The sequence below is a fragment of the Oryzias latipes genome, chromosome 2, assembly GCF_053564925.1.
Source record: "Oryzias latipes strain Hd-rR chromosome 2, Olatipes_Hd-rR_3.1".
NCBI classification, from domain to species: Eukaryota; Metazoa; Chordata; class Actinopteri; order Beloniformes; family Adrianichthyidae; genus Oryzias; species Oryzias latipes.
In genome coordinates this window covers 17,005,408-17,014,417 of record NC_136238.1, presented here as the reverse complement: position 1 = coordinate 17,014,417, position 9,010 = coordinate 17,005,408, and positions in this window count along the sequence as shown.

Sequence of the window (9,010 nt, the reverse complement as noted above, 5' to 3'; positions counted from 1 at the left end):
AAAGGAGAGAGGGAAAGAAAGCGCCAACCTTATAAAGAGAAAACCAGCGAAGAAGAACACATTAAGGAGGGGCTACAAAACCCAACACAGAATACAATGGGGGAAAGAAACTTAGAGACAGTCAATATTTTGTGTAATTAAAATGAACAGATCACGTCCTGTTACACGAACACTAAACTACGAGACTCCAGCTGCTCTACTCAAAGACACGGCTCGCTCGTGTGGAGCAGCAGGTTGATTCTAACAGCCACAGATCTTTTTACAAAGTGGGTTGTGGCAAAATATCTCTATAAACATTACAGAGAATAATGTCAGACACAAGTTATGACAGAAAAGAACTTTAGGTTACAAAAGGAAACGTTAAATGAAAATATGTATAGTCCGAGCAGATCTCGACGCTATGTAGTGTGACGTCGTCTTTAGTCGAAGGCCACTGACCAGAACCCCGAACAGTTATTGCAGGCCAAATAGTTTTAGTACCTATAGCGGAAATGGATGAAGAGGGGGTAGGCCGCACACCTGGTTCTTAAGTAGGACGCGGAACAGGTGAGTTTAAACTTTTTTCAAGGTGGCGGTGCGCAAGAGTGCAGCGGCTCTTAGCTCTCCAGCATGGATTTATTTTGTTTTGTTGTGTGTGTTTAATTTACTTTCAGAATTTTGCGACGCCAACTTTGTCGACCACCGCCGGTACCTGATAGACCTTGTTCTGAGGCACACTCAGCCAGTAACAGGAAACTTTCATCAGTGCCATAACATTCCAAAGGAAATAGTGAGGCTACTGGGATCTCCGTGGATAGTCAGCCCATCCGACAAAGTCGGAGGAGAAAGAGGAACAGTGACGTGCGGTGAGGTTGATGTCTGGTGAGGCACTGAATCCTCTGGAGTCAGATTTACAACAATGAAAGAACTAAATATTTCACCATTCATCCAACGGCAGCTAACAGCTTATAAAATACACACAAGAATATATTTGTCCTACAGAGAATAATTATAGATGGATAGAACACTCTTCTTGTGTATAAATTATTCATATATACTGTAAACAAATTAAAGAATAATACAGATGTTTTCAGCACACATTTGACCCTCAGTAACTATTTCTGGTATTTTTCCAACTTCAAATTCTGGAGCTTTAATCAGTTATCAAATTTTGTCTGTGAAAATGATCATGAAAATAAAATAAATGATTTTACTTACATTTTTATCCACTAACTCCTATGCTATTTTAAAAAAGCAAACATTGAAAAACATGTTTGTCCTTACTTTTTGACTCCATGTGTTGATCCTTCTCCACAAAACGCTCTTTGATCTGTTGGAAAAATCTTCCTTATTTTCCTTTATTTTATGAGTTTCTCCCTCTCAATGAAGACAGACGTTCTTAGTTTTTCCACGGCAGCAGTGTAGCTACAAAGCAGCTGTCAGCTCACGTCTGCCCCCTGCTGGTGAGGCATGCCTCACCTAACGCCCACTCTGCAGGCCTAAAGCAGCGTTTCCACCGCACGTCTGTGTTAACATTGAGCCCTACCGTCAGAAGTGAGGCACAGTGCTGTCGAGCCTCACCCGGAGTTTCCGCTCCGTCTTTGATCGCGCAACACTAAAATTTGATTTGATTTGATTTGACTGAAAATTTATATTTAACACAGATCAGTGGAAAATAATATTTACTTAATTTACCTTTTTCTATTTTACCATGATTATGACAGGTGAGGCTCTGCCTCACTTGCCTCACCTGACCGCACGTCACTGGAGAGGAAGCAGAAGCGAGGCTGCTGGTCTGGCCCAGATGCTAAGCTAGGTAAACAACTGCACAGACCCGCTATTCCATGCCTCCTCCTCCCAAATGCGAGATCCATTATCAACAAAATGGACGAACTGGAGCTACTAACAGCCAAAAACAACTTCACACAGGACTGCAGTCTGATTGCAATCATGGCTACAACTGCGTATCCCCGACATCCCGATTGAGGCAGCTGGCCTCAACTACATCGACAGGACAGAGACCACATCTCGGGTGGGGGGGGGGTTGTGTTTATGTGCACAATGAATGGTGTAGCAACAGCATGATTACTGAAAGACACTAGCTGCGTATACATGGGCAAAAGTAATCAGAAAGAATGCCTAATCGGAAGGAAAATGCGCCATGTAACCACGCCGTTCGGAATACTCTGCCCCGTTCAGACTTGTTCGGATCAAAATTTCTTTCCGATCAAGATAGGTGGGTTATGATGATTGTTGATCCGATCGTTTTTCATGTAAACGGTTCATTCGGATTGTGTGTCACTACTGATCTGGTTTAACGTCATGCCTGTGACGTCTGTGACGTCTGGGCCCTGCGCGGTCCAGGCTCAGGCGCTGGTGGACTGAACGCACTGTGTCTCTGAGCAGAGCAGCCGTATTTATAACTTTGTGTTTTTTAGGGAAAGGGAGGATGCGTTTTGTTGTTTTGTTATGTGTGAGAATTCGGACTGCGATCCGTCTCGCCGCTCTCGGTTAGCTGCTGCCGGACTCAGGAGAACCGTGTGTCCGAGCAGAGCTTGGACTTCCAGCTCACACAGCGGCTTTGGGGCGTTGTGCGAACTGTTCAAAGCAGAATGTCGCTCAGTCCTTAGAAACCGTTCAAACAATCACGTGGATTTGTGTTCCCAGTTGTGTCCCAACAAAATAAAGGCTGATGTTATTCCCACATACTTATGTGTAGTCAAGATGCTGATTGCGGCAATATCCCGCATGAGTTTTATGTTCATCAAACAAGGCTAATGTTGTTAGCGTGTGTGTGTCAGCCTCTTCTGGGAGCTCCATTCTTCCACAAAAAAAGCACTGACCACACCGATTAAAAATAAAATGATGAGCGAACAGGCGCTTCATAATATTCATAAAATTAATAAAAACATGTTTGGAAGATTGTCTTGCATATACCGAGCTGCTGCATAAATGTATATGACACCAAAGGTTTGTTTACTGTGGGACTCATTTCCTTTTCCGATATTCTCAACACTACTGCGCATGCCCAAATGATTTATTCCGACCGAAAGTGTGACCCATGTAAATGTTTGTTCTAATCGGAAAAAGGTTTGTGCACGGTTGAATTTTAATCCGACCATTGATCGGATCAAGATATTTTGCCCATGTAACCGCAGCTAACGTTCCTCAGACTTGGAGGCTCTAGCCATCTTATGCAGGCCCTTCTATCTTATGAGGGAATTCACAGCTGTTCTAGTGTTAGCTGTTTACATCCCACCAGATGCTAACACTAGCAAGGCTCTCAGCCTCCTGCTAACTATCATCAACAAGCAACAGCTCGCCCACCCTAATGGACTCTTGATTATTGCTGGGGATTTCAACCAAGCACATCTTAAAACAGTGCTCCCCAAATTCACACAGTATGTGAAGTTTACCACCTTGCCACCAGAGAAGAAAACACTTTAGACCATGTATACTCCAACATAAAACATGCATACAAAGTCAATCCCCTCTCCCAGCTGGCTGGCTCAGATCACCTCTGCTTGTCCCTCACCCCCACCAACACCCCCCTAAGAAGTCATACAAAGCCAGAAGCAAAGACAGTATGGATTACGGAATACAGGACACACTCTACAGCCAAAATCCACAAGAACACACGGACACAGTCCTTTCTTACATAAACAACAGAATAAGCAATGTGACCGTGGAAAAAAGGATCACAATATTCCATAACCAGAAACCAAGGATGACCAGTGAAGTGAAATCCCTCCTAATAAAATGGAACATCGCCCAATACAGCACAGCCAGATCCGCTCTAAAAAGAGGCAGAAAGCATCCTGACGTAGTGCATCACAGCCTGGCATGCAGGATGCTCCCAGACAGGAAAGAGCTGCAGAGGGTGATCAACTCGGCCCAGAAAATCACCTGCTACCCACTACCCAGCCTAGAGGACATTGCCAGCTCTCACTACACGAGCAGAGCCAGAAAAATTAAGGACTGCCACCATTCAAACCACCACCTGTTCCAACTGCTACCGTCAGGCCGGCGGTACAGATCACACAAGGCTCAAACAACACACGAGGCTCAACAGACTAAAGAACAGTTCTTTCCCAGAGCATTCAACGTCCTAAACAACATGTGAACCATAAAAATAAAACCCATAAACCACTGTAACAACCGTATATTGATCAGACCTCTGGTTTCGGGTTCGCGAACGGACACGTTTTTTCTGCCGGCTGCTCTCAAAGATTTTCAAGCGACTTAAAAGCTGTTTAAAGAATGAGTGACTTCAAAGCTGATTATTTCTAAGAAAGACAGCCGACCATGGCCCTGAAGAAAAACCGAGCAACAAGTATGTCGTTTCATCTCTGCCATAAAGTGAAAGGGCGTAAAAACAATTGAGCGGGCGTATTCAGGAACTGAGTGAGTGAACCTTACAACCATGCAGGCGCAATTCTATCCGAGCGACCCCGCATTTTAAAACTGTACAGCTGCAATCCTAACTGAGCGGGGATACTGCACGTTCAGTTCCTTTTTTCTCACAAGGTTTTACGCTCAGTGTTAAGGGGGCGTTTTTGTCACTAGGGATGGGTATCGTTAAGGTTTTAACGGTACTACTACTCTTATTGATACTGCTTATCGATCCGGTATTTTAACGGTACTCTAATCAATACTTTTTGAGATGGAAAAATAAATATATAACAAATTAAGAACATTAAGTGTTTTATTTCCAGGGGTCAGCAACCTGAACCTCTCAAAGAGCCATTTGGATCAGTTTCCCACGGAGATGAAAGCACAGGGAGCCGCAACAGTACAGTAGGTGTGTTAGAAAAAATGTTTTTGCAGATATATCGCGATAGTTCATTTGGCACTTCTTGTATTGATTCAAAATGCTTTCGGGATACTTATTTAATTATTTGTATTCTTTATTAGCGTAATGTTTCCTTTGATCTTTTGTCCATTTCCCACAACCTTGAATAGAATTTTCCGTCTGTCAAACAACAGAGTGAGATGATGGAAACAAATTCACTTTGATGCAGACTACTTTCTTTTTTTGTCTTTAAATCCAGTAAACCCCAAAAATTATATTAATTTGATGCATGACAACTATTATTAGTTATTAATTATTATAAATTATTAGGAAGCAGCTGTTAGTTTGTTGCGGGTCTGGAACCGCCTTACAGGCCTCTCTACCTGTTTGTTGTTTCCCTGCGTGCAAACCCCCCCCCTCCCCGCAGCGTGTTCACAGACAGCGCAACATACGGTCATCGTAGCAGCAAGGTGACAGGATGGTAGGGGCTCCTTGACACAAACTTAATAAATTTTGCGCGGAAATGGGTTTTTCTAGTCTAGGGAGATAAAAGGATTTTTTTGGGGGGCGCTCACGTGTTCCCTACAAGATCGCCACTGACTGTGTGTGTGCTGCCTTGTCTTGTGTGTGTGTGCGCGCGCGCGCCGTGTACTGTCTGAACAACAGCCCCGCCCCCCGTGCACATAGCTAGCCAGACAGACCTCTCTTCTTCAGCGAGGATAGCGGAATTAATATCATGATTAATTAACGGAAAATGGAATGACGTGGTGAGTTAAATATGGCAGATAACGTTTATATCTTGTGGGACACAAAAAAAGTGACTTCTCCGGTACCGATAGCAGCACCGTTCAGGTCAGATCTTAACGATACTGCGGTCTTAAAGAATGTTGCCCCGGGGCTCGTTCAATACCGGGGCACGGTACCCATCCCTACTTGGGTGCAGTAACCTTTCTGGTTACTGACTTCTGTTGTGGATGTGGGCATTTCAGACCATTCATATCTGTTTTTTAAGGTGCATGACTGCATAATTGAGAAACTCCCTGAGAGAATCATTAGAAGGCGCCATCTAAATCCTGAAGTGGCTGCAAACTTTATCTCACATTTGGAAAATCAGCCACCATCTCTTTCATATCCAACTATGGACTCATCGATTCAACACTTTAATAATAAACCCACCACAATTTTGGACAAAGTTGCCCCATTAAAATTGCAAACAGTTAAGGAGAAAGCTCCACCTCCTTGGATAACGGAAGATATTAGGAAACTCAAAAGAATGACAAGGAGGGCAGAACAGCATTGGCGGAAAACAAAACTCACCATACATCACCAAATCTTTAGAAACACCTTAATGCATTACAATAATTCCATTAAAAAGGCAAGGCAAGACTATTTCTCAAAGTTCATCGCAGAAAATCAGTCAAAGCCAAATATCCTTTTTGCCACAATAGACAAAATAATAAACCCAACCTCTGGCCCACCATCCACCTTTGACAGTAAAACCTGTGAGGAGTTTGCAGTCCACTTCACCGCTAAGATAGATGGCATTAGATCATCTATCTTACAGGGGAGGGATCAACAACCCCTGTTGACCTTTCCACTGTACGTCCTCCTATCAGTGAGAAAACGCTCGACAGTTTTGTCTTGATTGACCTGCAGCACTCAGAGAAGTGATGTCCCAAATGAAACCAAAAACGTGTTCTCTTGATCCCATCCCCACCTCACTTTTTAAGTCAGTTTTTACATCATGTGAGGAAGAGTTACTAAACATTTTGAATTGCTCTCTTCAGACTGGAGTCTTCCCTGCATCCCTAAAGAGCTTTGGTGAGACCCATTCTGAAGAAGAGTGGTTTAGATGTGCCGGTATCCAACCTATCATTTTTGAGTAAAATTTTAGAAAAGCTTGTTTTTACTCAGCTGAATGATTTTATTAATGAAAATGACATTTTAGAAAAGTTTCAGTCTGGTTTTAGATCTCATCACTCAACAGAGATGGCCCTTGTCAGGGTCTTAAATGATCTCAGGTCCAATGCGGACATGAAGAAAATATCTGTTTTAGTCTTACTGGACCTGAGTGCAGCCTTTGACACAGTTGACCATTCTATCCTTTTAAACAAACTTCATGACATGGTTGGAATTACTGGGACGGCTTTTAGTTGGTTTAAATCTTACCTCACTAACAGAGATTTTATTATTATTGTAAATGATTTTTTATCGGAAAGGCATAAACTGACATGTGGGGTGCCCCAAGGCTCCATCCTGGGTCCCACACTTTTTAATCTTTACATGCTTGGCGATGTCATCAGAAGACACGGCATTGACTTTCATAGCTACGCTGATGACACTCAACTGTATGTAGCCGTGTCTCCTGATGACACTGGACCCCTGGATAGCCTTTTAAATTGTATTTTAGACATTAAAATGTGGATGGGAGAGAACTTTTTGCAGCTCACTCAGGACAAGACTGAAGTCTTAGTTATCGGTTCTGAAGCTGAGAGAGATAGGGTCCAATCTTATCTGTCAACCCACTCTATGACTACATGTGACACAGTAAAGAACCTCGGTGTGATTTTAGATGCAGATCTTAGCTTTGACCAACATGTGAATCAACTAACTAAATCTGCATTTTACCTTTGAAGGAATATCGCCCGAGTGAGACCCTTTCTCTCTAGAGCCAGTGCTGAAATCTTAATCCATGCTTTTATTACATCAAGGATAGATTATTGTAATGCCCTCCTTTCTGGTGTAAAGAAAACCACTATCAACCGCGTGCAGCTGGTCCAGAACTCGGCTGCACGCCTTTTAACAAGAACTAGGAAGAGGGAGCACATTACACCAATCTTAAAATCTTTGCACTGGCTCCCCGTCAGCTTCAGGGTTGATTTTAAAATTCTTTTAATAGTTTTTAAGAGTGTCTATGGTTTTAGTCTTTCTTTTATATCAGACTTTCTTCTAACGTATGAACTTCCTAGAGTCCTTAGGTCCTTCCGGCTTGCTGAAGGTCCCCAGGGTCAGGACAAAAAACCAGGAATCATTTAGATACTATGGGCCTCGTCTGTGGAATAGCCTACCTGAGGATGTGAGGGCCTCATCTACTGTGGAGGTTTTTAAAAAGAAATTAAAGACACACCCTTTTAAATAGCTTTTAATTAGATTTGATGTCTTTTTATGTTTTATGATGTTTTACTACATAATTTTAACATTTTACATGTTTAATCTATATATATATATATATATATATATATATATATATATATATATATATATATATATATATTTTTACTTTTATATTTTATGATATTTTATCATATATATATATATATTTATTCTTCAATCTTGTTATGTTTTATGATGTTTTATCACATCATTTTATCATTTTATTTGCTTAATCTAGAATTTTTATTCTTGTATTTTATGACATTTTATCATATACATATCTGTTTAATCTAGAATTTTACTTGTATACTTTTTATGATATTTTAACACAAATTTATTTTATTAGACTGTTTACGAGTGTTTTCTCACCCTTGGCTGGGGTTTATACTGACACCCCTGCCAATAGGAGGACAGGGCAGACGGCGCCTTCTGGTTTCTCTGGTTTCTCTTTATTTATTTATTTTCCACTGGCGTTTGTCTTTGTGTATTTTATTGTGTGGGGCTAATTTAATGTATCTTATTATATTTTATTGCATTTGATTTTGTTCTTATGTACAGCACCTTGAGCTGTCTTTGCTGTCATGAAAGGTGCTATATAAATAAAATTAATTTGAATTTGGTTGATCTGATTGGCCGAAATTTGCATGTCAAAATCCAGCAAGGCAGCGAAGCAGGACTTACATTTTTCAGAGCAGGGGGTGGTTAACAGCTGCATGCGGCTCGCCGTCTTTTATAATGTTTTCTATATATAGTACTTTCACAACCATAAGGTGAAAGTCTTACATTTTCTCCAAAATGTACGGAGCGGCCCTAATGTGTTGTTGTGTGATTTAGTACAAATGTGCAGATATGCGCATAATGCAGAACAAAATCATTTTGGAAACGTTGGAAATGCAAAGAGACACGATTATGAACAAGACAAAACAAAGAAAGCCTGCAAATAGTGATAATAAGAAATTAAAAATCATGTCTTTCCGTTTTCTTTGCTCTTTTATCATTTCTTAGAGATGGACTCCTGCATCATTTTTAGCAATAATTTCTTGGTGTGTGACGTCCTGTGTGTGTCTTTGTAAAACATATCAGAGG